Source organism: Petaurus breviceps, unplaced genomic scaffold, assembly GCF_028583685.1.
Source record: "Petaurus breviceps papuanus isolate PSGF00001 unplaced genomic scaffold, PetGlider_PUasm1.0 582, whole genome shotgun sequence".
In the NCBI taxonomy this organism is placed as follows: Eukaryota; Metazoa; Chordata; class Mammalia; order Diprotodontia; family Petauridae; genus Petaurus; species Petaurus breviceps.
The window spans coordinates 6,473,797-6,489,367 of NW_027186390.1; the positions used below are offsets into that span (position 1 = coordinate 6,473,797).

Sequence of the window (15,571 nt, forward strand, 5' to 3'; positions counted from 1 at the left end):
AGGAGCAGCAGAGGGAAGATTAAGGAGGATGGAGAAAGGTTTCCTGTAAAAGGTGGGATTTTAACTGGGCTTTGAAGGAAGCCAGGGAAAATCCAGGAAGTGGAGATGAAGAGGGAGCAAATTCCAGGCATGGAGTACAGCCAGCAAAAAATGCACGGGGTTGGGAAATTCGAGTCTCTTCTGTGAGGAAAAACAAGGAAGCCAGTGTTCTAAATCACCAAGTACATGGGGGATGGGGAGGAAGGTCTACAGAATAGTGAAAGGATCTTGGTTGTGGAAAGGAACTTTGAATGCCAAACAGAGGATTTTATATTTGTTCCTGGAGATGATAGGGAATCACTAGAGTTTATTGAGTAGGTGTGCTATGGTATGTTAGGAAGTACTTTAGGAAGATCAATTTGAGGACTGAGTGGAGGATAGAGTGAGGATAGTCTTGAGGCAGGGAGACCAACCAGAAAACAATTGGCTAGCCATGAGGTAATGAGAGCCTATCCCAGGGTGGCATCATTGTCATCATATATGAGACTGTTACAAAGGTAACATTGACAGGACTTGGTAAGATATTAGATGTGCAGAGAGAGAAAGAGACAGAGACATAGAAAAAGCCAGAGAAAGACAGAGATAGATAGTGATGGAGAGACAGAGAGATAGAGAGAGAGAGAGGAGTCAAGGAAGAGAACTAGTTTTCAAGCCTGGGAGGATGGTGGTACCCTTCACAGTAATAAGGGAGTTTGGAAGAATAGAATGTTTAGGGGAAAAGATAACAAGTTTAGTTTTTAACATGTTGAGTTAAATATGTCCATGGGACAGATGTCAAATAGGCATTTGTAGATGTGAGAATGGAAGTCAGAAGAGAGGTTAGAGTTGGATAGGTAGATGTGAGGGTCATCAACAAAGAGAGAATTAATGTTTATTCATAAATTATTTGCTCATTTATAAGTCCGATAAATAATGTGTTCCATGTTCTTCCCTTTTTTTTTGTAATTTCTCTTTATATCTAGATCATGCATCCATTTTGATCTTAGAAAAACATCAATAGACTTGTATGAAATAATGAGTGAAATGAGCAGAACTGGGAAAACTTGGTATATAATAACAGCAATATTGTTTTAAGAAGAATTTTGAGTGACTATATCCTTTTGACTATTATAAATACCCAAATTAACTATAACAGACATATGCAGGAAGCTGCTATCTGCATATACAGAAAGAACTGGTAAATAGAAGTATATGTAGAATGGTTTTACATACACACCCATTTGTGTATAATGGTATCCATCTTTAGGGTGGGCAAGGAGAGGGAAGATAAAAGAGGAAAAAAGTTACCTGATAACATTATTATATATTTGAAAGGAATAACAAGTTGCACATAAGAGATTTGCAGTTTCATGTATAATTATTTTTTTCTCTATTCTACTATATTATGCAAATGTTTGTTTCTTCTTAAGTTTAGAATAAAATAAATTAAATAAAAATGAATCTATGGGAGCTTTGTGAACAGTATAGGAGAAGAAAAGATGGCCCAGGATAGAGCCCTGGGGGACACCCACATTTAGCAGGCATAACCTGGATGAAGATCCCCCAAAGGAGACTAAAAAGGAGTGATCAGATAAGCAGGAGGAGAACCAGGAAAAAAATAGTGGAATCTTTAGAGAAAAGAGAATAAATATAGAAGAGGGTGACTGACAATGTCAAAGGCTGTAGAGAGATCATAAGGATGAGGACTGAAAAAAGGTCATTTGATTTAGTGATTGGCTACTTTGGAGAGAGCATTTCAGTTCAAAGATGAAGTCAGAAGCTAGACTACAATAGAGACCTAAAAAGAAAGTAAGAAGAAAGGAAGTGAAGGCCATGATTATAGAAGAATTTCTTAAAGACTAGTGGAAGCTGCTAAAAGCAAGTAACTGAGAGACAAGGCAGTCTGTCTTTCTATAAAATAACCACAACAGACAGCCAAGGCTCAATGAAAGTGATTCATTGTAACCATGTATTACCAGCTAGGTGGATTCCTTGGTAAATTAGGAGGATAGCAGAGCAGAGGAGCTGGGGCCCATGAAGGGGATTGATGGGTGATTGGTTGATGCCAATCAGTGGCCCATTTTGATAGATCCAAGTCAGGAAGCTTATTGAACTGGCACAGGGGATGCTTCCAATTTCCCAAGAATCTAACCTCTGCTCCAGACATCCTTCCTGGTTCCATGCTACTTGAAATCTTTATAATAATAATAGCTCCCACCACCCTGGCGCAGGTGGTCATCACCTCATAGCTGGACTGTGATGGCCAGCAAGTTGGGCTCCCTGCCTCCAGATTCTCCTCACTTCAGTCCACTCTCCACTTAGCCATCAAATTAATCGTCCTAAAGATTCCAGGTCTGACCATGTCACCTCCATGTTCAATCAATTCCCAGTGACTTTCTATCACTTCTGGGATCAAATATAAAATGCTCTGCTTATGATGCTCTCACAACCCAGCCCCTTCCTACTTTTGCAGTCTTCTTACAACTTACACTGCCTGACCCTCCCTCAAGTACTTTGTGATCAATGGCACTGACCTTCCTGTTTCTCACACATTGTGCTCTTTATCTCCCAATTCTCTCCTGCCTACCTGTCTCTTCTTTCATTCCCTTCAAGTAATATACTCTACAAAAGGCTTTTCCTGAACCCCCTTTAATGCTAGTGTTCCCCCTTTGTTAATTATCTACAATTAATCCTGTATATACATATTATATATATATATATAAAACACATAGTTATTTGCATGTTGTCTCCCCCATTAGACTGCAAGATCTCTGAGGGCAGGAACTGTCCTTACCTTTCTTTGCATCTTCAGTGTGTAGCACTTTTTTAGTATCCTTTTGAATCGCACATTATAAAATCTTCTAAAGATGATAAAGCTGAAAAGATATTATACCTACAGATTCATATAAATCTGTTGTACTTGAGGAACCATGAACAAATCAATTTTTCCATTGTTCCTGGAATAGGAATGTACATCTACACCCCTACTTACCATCCTAGTAACTTTTAGGAACAAAGCCCCTTCCTGGTTACCACTACCCTAAGCTTGCTGTCTTACCCTATTATAATGTAAATATTTTGACATCAAGGATTATTTTAGTTTTGATATTTGCATCCAAAGTGTTTAGTAAAATGCTTGGTATACAGTAAGAACTTACTAAATGCCTTTTCATTAATATATTCATTGTGCATTTTATTTTTTAAAAAATTAAGAATATATTGCCGTTTGGAGTTGAGTTCAGTCATTTTAGTCATGTCCAACTCATTATGATCCCATTTGGGGTTTTCTTGGCAAAGGCACTGGAGTGGTTTGCCATTTCCTTCTCCAGCTTATTTTACAGATGAGGCAAATGAGGCATATAGGGTTAAATGACTTTCCCAGGGTCACACAGCTAGTATCTGAGGCTAGATTTGAAATCATGAAGATGCCTTCCTGATTCTAAGCCCAGTGATCTATCCACTGTGCCACCTAGCTGCCCATATAGCAAATTTAATAACAAACAAATCTTAAACATGAAATAAAAGAATATAATTTGTGTAGATATTTGTCAATTATTAAATTCTTTAAATATTTAATATTTGAAACTTATTAAAATAATAGTTGGGGTCGTTTTTTCGCTTAATATTTCTCAAACTGTGATGTCATTGATGATTTTATTTGAAACTCACTAATCAAGATTGGTATTTTTCTTCTTTAACAACCACAGAAGAAAACTGTTTCATAAAAATAAGATTTTGCAAACAGTAATAAAAGTTAAATCACTTTGTCTGATAAACCAAAGAACTTGTTAGTTACTCATAGTCAGAATAAAATTCAATTTTTAATTTCAAACACTTGTTTCATCATACTATCACGAGACATGTATATTAATTTATCGTTTTCCAGAAAGAGTAAGACCAAATATATCACATTTTTCTGTGGCAAATGAGTCCTTTACAATAGGATGAAAATTGCTTCTGCAGACAATCAAGTGATTAATTAACAAACCTTTGTTTCTATTTAATTTGAAGGGTAGGCAATTTTTTAAATTAAAAATATTATTGTGTAAAATTAGTTTTCATAACTTTTTTATAAATGCAGTTGTTTTATCTACCTTAATCAGAATATGAATTTGAATATGAAAGTTTTTACGATATTCCAGTTTCCCAAAATTTCCATGATTTACAATTTTTCAGGAAGAAATTTTTATTGTAAAATGAATTTGCTAGATTTTTATTATTGTCACTAAGAATGACAGCTTATAGTTTGAACAAATCTAATTTTTTTGGTAATAATTCCAAAGTAGTGCCCTATGCTCAGTCTCCATATCACCACACAATCTTAAAAAGGGTATTTCTTTTAACAGACTTAAAAAAAAGAAATCAGCTTACTCTTGTAATAACTTGAAAAATCATGTGCAATTCCTCATCCAAATTTCTCAATACACATGATTGTGAAACATACCATGTGCTCAGATTATATGAGGGCTATATTTTAAAATTAATACTCTTAGGCCTGTGTTTTATCTTTATATCAATTAAACTCCATCGATTCAGAATTCAATACAATTCTTCTACATTATGCAATTTTCATTTTAAAAGCCATCAGGTATATTGATAGAATTTCTTGATGTGGCATGGCCATCATCAGTAGATTTGCAAAGTAACAAATCTTCCCTAACATTAGTTTCAATAAAAGGTACATTTGTAATCAAATGAGCATCTTTAACTATACCTGCTGCTTTATCTACTTGCCTTGTCAAATAGGAAGACATTAGTTTCTCAGTAAATTGATTGCAAAGATATTTAGGTGTATGGGTAATTCTCCTTACCTCTGTTCTATCATCAAGCAGTGCTACTTTGCATATGATTTGCAAGTCTCATTTCAACCATATAAATAATTGTAGATAGTACTAGTATTTTTCCTATTGAATGAGGTTTTTAAAATAGTAATGCCGTAAGAAATGTTTCTAGATGCAAAGAATCCTTTGGGTACCACAGACCTAGTTTCTGGGGAAAAAAAGCTTGTTTTTTCCTCATTAAAAGAATGTTATAGCTGTACCAGATCTCAAACTGTATTATAAAGTGGTAATTATAAAAACAATTTGGTACTGACTATGAAATAGAGTGGTGGATCAGTGGAATAAATTAGGCACACAAGACACAGTAGTAAATGACCACAGTAATCTCGTATATAATAAACTCAAAGACCTACCCTTTTGGAACAAAAACTCATAATTTGACAAAAAGCTGCTGGGAAAATTGAAAAACAGTGATAGACCAACACCTCACACTGTATACCACGATAAAGTCAAAATGGACACATGATTTGCACATAAAGGGTGATTCCATAAGCAAAGTAGAAAAGCAAGGAATAGTTTATTTGTCATATCTATAGATAAGGAAAGAATTTAGGACCAAAGAAAATATAAAGAGTGTTGCAAAATGTAAAATAGGTCATTTTGTTTATATAAAATTAAAAAGTTTTTGCACAAACAAAAACCAATGCAAACAAAATTAAAAGGAAAGAAGAAAACTGGGGGAGAAATTTGCAAGTATCTTTGACAAAGGCCTCATTTCTCAAATATGTAGAGAACTGAGTCAAATTTATAGAAACACAAGTTATTCCCCAATGGATAATGGTCAAAGAATATGAACAGGCAGTTTTCACACAGAGAAATCAAAGCTATGTATAGTAATATGAAAAAATGCTCTAAATCATTACTGATTAGAGAAATGCAAATTAAAACAACTCTGAGGTACCACCTCACACCTATCAGATTGACTAATGTGACAAAAAAGGAAAATAATGGATGTTAGAGGGATGTGGGAAAACTGGAACCCTAATGCACTGTTGGTGGAGTTGTGAACTGATCTAACCATTCTGGAGAGCAATTTGGAACTATGCCCAAAGGACAACCAAACTATGCATACCCTTTGGTCCAGCAATACCACTCCTAGATCTATATTCCAAAGATATTTTAAAAAGGGGTGGTGGAAAGGACCTATTTGTACAAAAATATTTATAGTAGCTCTTTTTGGTGGTGGCTAAGATTCGGAAATTGAAGGGATGCCCATCGATTAGGAATGGCTAAACAAGCTGTGACTATATGATTGTGGTGGGATATTATTGTACTAGAAGAAATGACAAGCAGGATGATTTCACAAAACCTGGAAAGACTTATGTGAACTGATGCAAAGTGAAGTGAACAGAACCAGGAGAATTTTATACACAGTAACAGCAATATTTTATGATGAAGAACTGTGAATGAGAGCTATTCTTAGCAACACAATGATCAAAGACAATCCCAAAGTACTAACAATGAAGTATACTATCTTATTCCTTCAGAGAAAGAGCTGATATTGTTTGAATACATACAGAAGCATGCTATTTTTCACTTTCTTTCATTCTTTTTCTTTTTCGTCTTCTTGTACAAAATGACTAATATGGAAATGTTTTACATGATTGCACAGGTATAACCTATTATATCTGATTGCTTGCCATATTGGGGACAGGGGAGGGACAGGAGGAAAGGAAGGATAGAATTTGGAACTCAAAACTTTAAAAGAAAAAGCAAATGTTAAAAAATTGTTTTAACATGTAATTGGGGGAAAATAAAATATATTAACAAGAAAGAATGTAATCATTTTCTGGAAAAAAATTTTCTTATCTTACCAATGTATTCTCCAGGTACATTTTCTTTTTTTTAATTTTTTTTATTTTTATCCATTTTGTACTTAAATACATAAAAACAAAAAAAAGAGAACATTTCCATGTATACAATACAACCTAAAAAGAGGATTCACTATAAAACCATGAATTTACATTTCATATTGTTTGCTTTAAAAAAAAAAAGCCACTATATAATAAGTACTACTCATCATTTTCAAAGCTGCTCTACTTCCTATGCTTACATCTGCATTTTCTTTTATTCTCTGATGTGAACTTTTTATAATTTTCCCTCCCCTCCCCCTGACTCTAGAGATGGCTACCTTTAAGCATATGTATAAATTTGTAGAACTGTACCATACATACTTCTGCTTATTAGTTCTGTCTTTGTAGGTTCTTTATAGTTAATTTTGAGTATTTACAACATTAAAAATGACTCAAGGTTGTTCTTAAAACTAAATTGTTGTTACTGTATACAATGTTCTCTTGGTTCTGTTCTTTTCACTCTTCATTATTTCATACAATTATTTCCATGTTTTTCTAAAATGACTGTGTTCATCATTTCTTATAGCACAGTAGTATTCCATCACAATCATGTAACACAACTTGTTCAGCCATTCCCCAGTTGATGGGCATTACCACAATTTCCAGTTTTTTGCCACCACAAAGAGAGCTGCTATAGATATTTTAGAACATATAGGTTTTTTTTTCCTTTTTCTTTAACCATCTTGGGAAACAGACCCAACAGTGATGTTGCTGGGTCAAAGGGTGTAAGCAGTTTAATAACTCTTTAAGCACAATTGCAGATTGCTCTCCAAACACATTGGATTAATTCACAATTCCACCAATAGTAAATCAGTGTTCCAATTTTTCCACATCCCCGCCAACATTTGTTGCTTTCTCTTTGTATCATTTTAGCCATTCTGATAGGTATAAAGTGATATTTCAAGGCTGTTTTAATTTGCATTTCTCTAATTAATAATGATGTAGAACATTTTTTATGACTATACATTATTTTGATTTCTTCATTGGAAAATGGACTATTCATATCCTTTGACCATTTACCATTTGGGGAATGACTCATATTCCTATAGATTTGAAAAATTTCTTGATGTATTTTGGACATGAGACCTTTATCTGAGAAATTATCTATAAATTTCCCCACCCCCAAATTTTCTACTTTCCTTCTGATATTGGCTACATTGGTTTTATTTGTACAAAAACCTTTCAATTTAATATAATAAAAATTATCTTTTTTATACCTCACAATGTTCTCTATCTCTTGTTTATTTATAAATTTTTACCATCCATAAGCCTGATAGTTAATATGTTCCATGTTCTTCTAATTTTCTTGTAATATCTCCCTTTATATCTAGATTATGTATCCATTTTGATCTCATTTTGGCAAATGGTGTAAGATATTGGTCTATGCTCAATTTCTCTCAGACTGCTTTCCAGCTTTCCCAACAATTTTTATCAAACAATGAATTCTTATTCCCAAAACTTAAGTCAAACCCAAAGTTAGTATAGTCATTTAGTGTTGTATATTGTATGTCTACTCTGTTCCAGTGACCTATTTCTTAGCAAGTACCAGATAGTTTTGATAATTACTGCATAGTTATATAGTTTAAGATCTGGTACTGCTAAACCTCCTGGATTTACATTTTTTGTTTTGTTTTTGCTAGGTCCTTTCATATTCTTGACCTTTTATTCTTCTAAGTGAATTTTGTTGTTATTTTTTCTAACTCAGTAAAATATTTTTTGATAATATAATTGGGATGGCATTGAAGAAATAGATTAATTTAAATAAGATTGTCATTTTTATTATGTTGGTCCTGCTTACCCATGAAAAGTTAATATTTCTCCAATTATTCAAATCTGATTTTATTTGCATAAAAGTTATTTTAAAAATAATTTTATTTATACAATTTCTGGATTTGTTTTGGCAGGTATATTCTCAGGAATTTTATACTGTCTATAGACATTTTTAATGGAGTATCTCATACTATCTTTTCTTGGAGGATTTTGTTGGTGATATTGCAGGTAACACTCGCAAGATATTTTCATTTAGTTTCATCCTTTTTTTAAGCCAAAACATTTGTACAAAACGTAGTACTTTTTCCTGACTGTCAATAAAAGTACTTGAATTTTTTATTCTTGTTTCTATATTTCCACTACTTAATTTGTCTCCATTTTCTTTGCTAGTTTCAGCTACTCCAGTAGATTTTCTCTTTAAATTGGCCAGGTATTTATCTATCACAAAGATATATTATTTCATTTTTTAAAATTTAAGATAAATATTTTAAATTTAATTGTTCAAAATTTCAGAGGGTCATTTATAACCATTTTTTCAAGTTCCATCCTTTTTTGAAAACTACTTTATCATTTTATACTTACCAAAACAAGTGATACTGAGAAATATATTAGATATCATGGCATTTTTAGGGCAGCTAGTATAATGGTCATGAAATTTAAAGATCCCTTTGTATTGGAAAGCTAAGAGGTACTTAGCACCTAGTTCACATTAAACCTCTGTTAAAGAAACAGAAGGTATGAATTCCTGTTGCTGATGTAACAGGAAGGGGCTGAAAAGGGAGGAGTAATACTGTATATAAGGAAAAGCCCCAGAGGGGTAGAGTCAGACTCCTTGGATAAGCTTTGTGGATGCAGAAGCAGCTGCTGCCGAGGAGGCTGAAGAGGAAAGGCCCAGGCTGGAGAGAATGATTTTTATTTTGGGAACCTGGGTGAAGTGATTTTGATTCTGGGAACCAGTTGGAGCTTCTGCTGGGGAGCTACTAGCTTCTCCTGGGAGCTGCCGAAGATTGAGGGAGCATGACTGTGATAAGGGTACTTTGCATGAACCTGTTTGTGGCTTTGTTAAGCCTTGACTTCCTGGGAACAGAGACTGTGAAGGATTTAAGGTGAACTGGACACTGTGAGCTCCAGTGTGGAACAGGAACAGCATGCTAAGCTGGACAAGGAACTGGGAACTATTTGCCTTTGAACCCAGGTTTGGTGAATCCAAGTAGGAGATGGAATCATAGAAAGGGATCCAGGGAATCTTAGAGACTACCTGGAGTCAAGCTGAAAGAAGACTTTACTTGGATACTGTGTACTGACTGAGAAGATTGTAACTTATTTGTGACTGAGGGGTGGATGGCCTGTGTATTTTATACTACCCCTTAAGAGAGTGCTGAGTTGGGGCAGCTAAGTGGTGCAGTGAAAACAGCACCAGCCCTGGAGTCAGGAGGACTTGAGTTCAAATCCAGCCTCAGACACTTGACACACTTACTAGCCATGTGACTTTGGGCAAGTCACTTAACCCCAATTGCCCTCCAAAAAACAAAAAAAAAAAGAGAGAGTGCTGAGTAGTGACTGATATTGTAACTTAGTGTACCCCATGAGTACAGAACTTTTACTATTGTATTTTGTGATCTTTAAGGAAGCAAGCCTCCTTAAGGGTGATTGAATGATTGAGTTTATTGAATGATTGAGATACTAAGTGATTGATTGACTAAATGATTATACTTTGTTAAAAACTATGTGACCACTGTGGTGAAAACTATGTGGCCATTTTCTGTGATAAGTTGTTGTAAATGCTGTATTTTGATTGTCTGTGATCAGTTGAATGTTTTGCTCTGATTTGTTATTGAATAAATAGAGTGTTCACTATACTATGTAATCAGAACCTTAAAAGCTGTTCACAGTAGCATTCTTCTGGAAACTGCTTGTGCTTGGCTTTACAGCTAGGAAGCACAGTGGATGGAACACAAGCCCTGGAGTCATGAGGACCACAGTTCAAATCTGATCTCAGACACTTATTAGTCATGTGACCCTGGGCAAGTCACTTAACCCTGTTTGCCTCAGTTTCCTTATCTATAAAATGAACTGAAGAAGGAAATGACAAACCACTCCAATATCTTTGCCAAGAAAACCCTGAATGGGGTCACAAAGAGTTGGACATGACCAAACAACAAAACAGTGTTTTTAACCTCAGAACAAAAATTGTTTAACTTCTAATAGACAAACTTCACATTCAAGTACAATAAACAATACAGTGATATAACTCATCTGTGTCATGATGTTATACTAACTGATAGCAACAGTGAGAGATCACTGCACTCAAATTTTACTTTGTTCACACAGTCCTAAATAATTACTCATCTTTAGTCATTGTGGGTTGGGATCAATTTTCCATGTTTGTCTTTCTTGTGTGCACTTAGACATGAATTTTCTTTCCATTGGGCGGGGGAGGGAGCGGAGAACACTAGATGTATTTGTATGGGAACAGTATTTGAAAATATCCACTAACTTTGGCCATTGCTTCATGCCTTCCGAGAGGGTCTCATGGCCTCCTCCCAAACCAATGGGGTGCCATATGGAAAACTCCGTCCTGAAATTTCTTTATCATCCCATTTGCTATACATAGTATTCGGACTATTTAAGTTAAATTGGCATATTGCAAATCATCAAACCTTGACTGCAGTCAGAATAACTGACCTTCAGTAGGGACCTGAAATGGATGTGTTAGCCAGAGCTTCTTATAAAGTCTCAGTCATGGAGAAACGCCTGCTGTTGATTTCCCCCCAACACCATTATTTAGTTGATGCTTCTTGGCACAAATTGATCTTTGATAGCATGGGCTCATTTCCCTGTGTACCTGCTGTACCTTCTGGCAATGGTATTAAATTCTAAAGTATATGGATTGGTGTCATAACTGGCCTGAAGGCCCCCCCCCAACCCTTCTGAAGGCAGGTCCTATGACTATTATGCATAATTTGGAATCAGAAAATGAACTATTGTTAACATCTGGTGTTTTTGCTTCTTACAATATTCGTTTCTAGGCTTTATTCATAATTCTCAGGTCACTAGCATCAGAGGATCATCAATTTAGACTTGAAATGTTAGAGGCCCTCAAGTCCAATCTCTTCATTTGACTGATGAGTCAATTGAGGCTTCCAAAGGTGAAGTGTGTTTCCCAAGGTCATATGGGTCATAAGTAGCTGAACCAAGGTTCGGACCTTTGTTTTCTAACTTGTAAAAAGCAAGTTCTTTACTAGGAGGGTCATTATTTATTGGTACTCTGAAAGGCTGATTATCTTCCCTCCCCTGGATTGCACACATAAGAAAATTGAGTTACACAGTTTTAAAGGTTATTTTATAGGATGCAAAGGATCCTCAGAGGATGTTTAATGTACTCCAAAACTTAACTGGGCAGCTAGATGCCTCAATGGATAGAGCACCAGGTCTGGAGTCAGGAAGATCTGAGTTTAAATCCCACCTCAGATACTTACTAGTTATGTGACCCTGGGCAAGTCACTTGACTGTTTGCCTCAGTTTCCTCATCTGTAAAATGAACTAGAGAAGGAAATAGCAAACCACTCCAGTATCTGCCAAGAAAACCCCAAGGGGGATCATGAAGAGTCAGACATGACTGAACAACAAATGTACCAAGGCAGCTAGGTGACACAATGGACAGAGTTTCAGGCCTGGAGTCAAAAAGATTCTTCCTGAGTTCAAATCTGGACTCGGACATTTACTAGCTGTGTGATCTTAAGCAAGTCACTCAATCCTGCTTGCCTCAGTCTCCCCATTTGTCAAATGAGCTGGAGAAGGAAATGGCAAAACATTCTATTATTTTTGCCAAGAAAACCCCAAATGGGACCACAAAGAGTTGGACACAACTGAAAAATGACTCAGCAATGACATAAATGAACTAGAATAACAACAGCAACAACATCAATACAATAATCATTATAGTACAATAATAATAATATTAATAGCTAGCATATAGTACTTTAAAGTTTGCAGAATGCTTCACACGCTCATTCAATCTTCACAGCAACCCTGGGAGACATGCATGATTATTAACCCCATTTTGCAAATAAAGAAACAGGTACACAGAGAGTTAGGTGACTTCCCTAGGGTCACACAGCTATTAAGTATCTGGAGTAAGATTTGAACAGAGTGCCTTTCTGACTCCAGGCCTGGCACTTTATCCACTGCACCACTTAGTTGCCTGTAAATCTCTATGGACAAATATGCTTCTAGACTGTTTTTCTAATTAGAACCCTCAATTAAGGGTAACCTAATCACAGCCCCTCAGTTTGTGGAGAAGCAACTCAGAGCCTATAGTGATTACATGATTTGTACAAACCCAACCAGATAGTGGCAGATTGGGGACATTATCATAATAGCTTAGTTGACATTTACAAAAGGACTTAAAGTTTACAAAGCACTTTACACAGATAATCTCATCTGAGCTTCACAACAATCCTATGTGGATAGAGTCATAGATCACTGGAGGTGGAAGAAACCATTGTAGGTGTCATATTTTCCCCATTTTATAGATAGGGAAACTATCTCAGAGAGGTTAAATGATTTTCCCAGTGCTCTTTCCATTATACCCCACTGGGGAGACAGATTTAATTTCCAGCTTAGTGGGTGATATAGATAAATCATTGAACCTGGAATTAGGAAGTACTATGTTCAAATCTAGCCTCAGACAATAGCTGTATAATACTGGACAAGTCATGTAACCTGTGTCTGCCTCAGTTTCCCCAACTTTAAAATGGAGATAATAACAGCATCTATGTCCCAACATTGTTGTGAACATCAAATGAGATAATATTTGTAAAAAGGGCTTAACCCAGTGCCTGGCACATACTAGGAACTTGATGAATATTTTTATCTTTCCTTCCTCCTTCCACTATATTATGCTGCCTTCCCATTCTCCTTGGGTTTAGGGACAACAAAGAAAGATAGGTTTCAAGTGATATGACCTTGGTTCTTGTGTGGTTTTCATAAGAGTTTGAAGACTTACTTTGATGGCTCATCCCATGTGCCACTGACAAAGAGCCAGAGTACTCATGGCCGAGAACCATTTGTTGATTTTTTCAAGGAGTCCAATTAAAAACTAAGTGGCTGTGGGTTGGCTGGAACTCCTCTGTCTGACAGGGTGGTTGTCACAGTGATGAGAAATCTAGGGAAGGGATACCTCATCATTAGGTGTGATGGAAAGGTTTGGAATGCATCCACCAATGGTCTGGCCATATCTAGCAGTTGGCTTGAACCCAGAATATTCTGTGTAATATTTATAGGAAGGACTGTTGCTTTGCCTGGACAAGTGACTGTGAGAAAATAAAAACATGCTTAGACCCAATATTAAGCAATGCAGAGCAACTGAGAGCTCTTCTGTTTGGTAGTTGGGACACAGGGGTAGACAGGGAGCACAGAAGCAGGGAACTGACATGTTCATGGAATTGTCATGGTAACCAAGGGTCTGTCCAGCTTTGGAGGCTGTCTTGATCCTCAGTGACCTATAAAGAAAAGTGTGAGAACTTTCTCAAGTGAAAGTCAGGATGCTGAGGTAACATATGCAGGGAAAGTCCACTGAGGTACATGTTAAAAGGGGGAGACAGCAACTCCTTGACTCATGGGGTAGTGGTAGTGATGGGATCGTTCACGTGTGGGAAATTACCCATTGCCATATGTCTTCATTTTGTTCACCCATTCATTAGAGTCAAGTGATTACCAAGTGCCAAGATTATTCATATGTTTAATGTAATAAAACCATGCATATCAGGAATTAACCATATCCCACTAAGCCAGTTTGGGATAGTAAGTGTTTGTTTTCTAACAAGAGCTATAACTCCTTCTGGGTCTCTTTCCAAGCTTTTCCCTAATCACAGCAATCAGCAGGCACTCTCTGCCTTCTAAAGCTTAGGTGTCAACCTAAACTTCTAATCCCAAGAGGGTCTTGACACCAATTGTATGATAACAAGACAATTTGGGAAGACCTGAAAATACTGGGACACAGAACTACTTGAGTCAAAATCCTGGCAGATTGGAGGTATAAACCACCCATCACACCTTGATGGCTTTTTTTGGGTAGAAGGATAGATGAGGTAGTGACCACTATGGACATCTGTTACTGTATCATGCACCACCTACCTGCTAGAGGAGATGTTTCTTTTTCCACCCCTTCCAGATCAAGGGTCCCACTCCCTGCCCCTCCCAATTACTTTATATTTAGGATAAAGACTAACTGCACTTATTTCAATGGTGTAGACAATTTCTTGGAAAGAAAATGTCCTCTATCGATGTGAGTTGGCACCTTCTTTGCAACTTATGGTCTTGGTTAATTGCCTGGGGCACAGAACTGTTAAGTGATTTGTTTAGGGTCACACAGTCACTATGTGTCAGTGGATAAAAGAATCTGCTGCAGAACCAGGGAGACCTGGTTCTGCAAATGCTTACATGTGTATATATTGTTGTTTCCTCTGATAGAATGTAATCTCCTTGAGGTCAAGGGCTATTTATTTTTTTTTTTTGTCTTTATAGCCCCAGTACCTAGCACAGTGCATAGCACTTAGTGGAGCTTACTAAAAGCTTGTATATTGATTGATTGATAAGTACTTAATAAATATTTGTTAACTGATTGATTACCATTGGGTAGGAATGTAGAAATGTAGGTGGATCTAGTGCCAAAGGCCATGACCACAAAGGTCGCATTATCTTGACATATGTATTTGCCTCACCTTTCCCACTCAACTCTTGGATTCATTGATAATTCAACTCCAGTGACATCTATGAGAGGCCTGCCTTTATCCTCCTGAGTTGTTAGTGCTTCTCCCTCCTCCTTCAATGAACTGCTTTGTATTTATTTTGCATGATTTCATATTTAGAGAAGCAGCATGATATAATAGAGAGCTGGCCTGAAACTCTGAAACAGCTAGGTTCAAGTCCTGCCTATGACATATACTGGCCATGTAACGTTGGGCAAGCTGCTTCATATCTCCATCCTCTAGGAAACTCTCTGAGACTATAAATTGTAAAGAAAGTGGTAACTTGCTTCAGTAGAGGGAGTTTCCTCACCTGGGAGTGCCCCAAACTAGTGAAATC

The 15,571-nt window shown here is 36.4% G+C and overlaps 1 protein-coding gene across 1 annotated transcript in view; it reads left to right on the forward strand.

The window, feature by feature from the left end:
- Nucleotides 1-220: 220 nt before the first annotated feature.
- F13A1 (coagulation factor XIII A chain) overlaps nt 221-15,571 on the forward strand; it is a 407,127-nt gene continuing 391,776 nt past the window's right edge. Inside the window, exon 1 of the mRNA XM_069103537.1 lies at nt 221-231. The gene's annotated coding sequence lies outside the window, so the exon portion shown is untranslated. The remainder of the gene's footprint in view (nt 232-15,571) is intronic.